The sequence below is a fragment of the Penaeus monodon genome, chromosome 35 (assembly GCF_015228065.2).
Source record: "Penaeus monodon isolate SGIC_2016 chromosome 35, NSTDA_Pmon_1, whole genome shotgun sequence".
Taxonomy (NCBI): Eukaryota; Metazoa; Arthropoda; class Malacostraca; order Decapoda; family Penaeidae; genus Penaeus; species Penaeus monodon.
Window position 1 is genome coordinate 4,450,122 of NC_051420.1, and position 2,500 is coordinate 4,452,621.

Here is a 2,500-nt window from a genome sequence, read left to right on the forward strand (position 1 = left end):
AGATGGCACAAAAAGTGAATGAATATTGATAATAGTAATAATAATAATAATCATCATCATAATAATAATAATGATAATGATGATGTTGATGTTGAGTATTTTCAGACACACTTTCATCCTCCTCCTCCACTCCCTCTCTTCACCCCCACCCCCTCCACCCCTCTTCACCACCACCCCTTCCACCCCCAACCCTGTTCACCCCCCCCCTTCACCCACCACCACACGCCCGCACATTTAACGATATCTTCGCTGATAAAGCTCGCGACATCTGGCTGGAGCAAAATTAGTAATCAGCTTTTACTTAGGACACCGTACGTTGTGGGAAGAAATCGAGCGGAGAGCTTTTGGGAGAAGGACATCGTGAAGAGTTGTGTGTTTAAGATGAATTTTTTTTAAAGGGTTTTGTGGGTAAAAAATAGGGTTTTAGAAAGGGGTTGTGGGTGATTTTTTTTTTTTTTTGAGGGGAGAGATGGAAGGATGGGAGAGGGACGCGGTGGAGGTGCTTGGGGGGGGGGGGGAGTGGAGAGACGCTGGTGGAGGTGTTGGAGGTGTTGGAGAGATGCTGGTGAAGGTGTAAGGGTGGAGGAGGGACGTTGTTGGAGATAGAAGGGCGGGATTGGACTCGCGGGGGGAGCTGCCCCCACCTCCACTTCCACCCACCAGTCCACCCATCCCCCTTCCTCGCTGATGGAGTGGAGTGTGGAATTTGGGTGGAGTGAGGGACGGGTTCATATCTACCACATATATTTATTCCTTTATTATGTACACACTACTGTTGTTTAGAATTATTATCCATTAAAAAAAAAGAAAAAAAAATCCCCAAAGAATTATTCATAAATAATACGTGTTGATATTAAGAGATATTAAAGCTATAGACGTGTTCTCAATATGTGTCTTTGAACATTTCAATCTTACTGAATTTATATATATATATATTTTTCTTCTCTTTCCAGCTGCCACCGGGAATGTCAGAGAGTCGGCCATGTTTGACTAAAAGGACAGCTGAGCGACTCAAGTGAGAAAAGAAAAAAAGGAAAAAAAAGGAAAAAAATATTGAGTAAAAGGAAAAAGGAAAAAAAAAAATTGTGACGTTTTTTGAAGCGAAATTTGAAGGTGAATGAAGTGACCAGAGGGCAGCGAATTGACGGAGGGAAATGAAGGAAGAGAGAGCAAGAAAGAGTGAGAGAAAGACAATAGAAAGAGTGTGAGAAAATCGATAGAGAAGTGGCGAGCATTTTGGCAAAAGTTTTCGTGAGGTGAGGATCAAACACCATTGCTGACACACGTGCGTTTGGAGCAAAGGCAAAGGAAAAGAAAAAGAAAAACTGAAACAAAAACAAACAAACAAAAATCTTCGAATACAACCGGAAGTTAACATCTAAAGGGAGAGAGAAAGAGAGAGAGAACCAGATAAAAAAGAAGAAATAAAAACGTGATAGGAAAGTCAAACAACCCAAGATCAGAAGAAAGAAAGAAAGAAAAGGAATAAAAGAAAGAAAAAAAGAAAAAAAACGTTTTGATCTTCGAAAGATCAGTCAGCTGTTAATCCTCTGTGATTCTTAGGCTCAACGTTTTTAACCTCTGTGGGGTTGCTTGTCTCAATGCGTCTCAACGTTATTGTTGAATAGGCGTTCGTCCTCCTGTGGTTGGCGACGGCTTAGGCTTCATAGGAAGAAATCTCATTGTTGTAATTTTTATTATTTACTCATTTCGCTCGCAATCGGCTTTTGTCAAGGTTGTGTTTGTTTAGATATATATACACATATATTCTATGAAGACTTTTCTTTTTTACATCAGGAAAAGATAGAAAAAAGGGATTTTAAGATATTGCTAAACGTGTGTGTTGTCCTTTTAAAAAATCATTGTCAATAAGTGGGTTTAATTCTTGCCTGTGATATTGCCACCAAATCATTGTCGGTTCCATTGCTGTGTGTAAAACTGGTGTTCATCGTTGTGGACTGTTTAAAAAAAAAGGTAAAAAAAAAGCTAATGTTATTACTGTAGGCTTCTAGAGCTCCACTGAATACAACTTGATTCGTTTTATACATCTATATCTGTATAGAAAGGGCGACGCGACTATACAGTGCAATTGAGATTTCTGCATTAACATTCTGATCGTGTTTAAATAGAGCATTTGAACTCACCTCTTACAGTCAGCTCTTCCGTTTCAACCGAAAAAAAGGGAAGAAAACACACTGAGAAAATAATAAAACCGAAATAGGAAGGAAAATAAGCGAAGCCGTTAGAAAAAAGGGAAAAAAAGAAGTCTCGTGCTTTCCACAAAATACCGTAGAGAACGAAAATCTTCTTCTTCATATATATTTTTTCGAGGGAGATCGAGACACGCGCGGATATCCCGAAGAAAAGGTCCAGGCTGCCGGAAGAGACGACCTTCATGAGGAGGAATCAAGAGGAGGATCAGCGACGGCGGCGGCGGAGGCAACAAGGGATCCAGGCCTACGGAAGTGGCGCGGACGAAGGTGACATCTAGCGGCGGGAT

At 40.7% G+C, this 2,500-nt stretch overlaps 1 protein-coding gene across 1 annotated transcript in view; it reads left to right on the forward strand.

Moving 5' to 3' along the window:
• LOC119595020 overlaps positions 1 to 2,500 on the forward strand; it is a 95,691-nt gene that overhangs the window by 53,631 nt on the left and 39,560 nt on the right. Inside the window, exon 3 of the mRNA XM_037944149.1 lies at positions 954 to 2,500. This exon is cut by the window's right edge and continues 1,059 nt beyond it. The gene's annotated coding sequence lies outside the window, so the exon portion shown is untranslated. The remainder of the gene's footprint in view (positions 1 to 953) is intronic.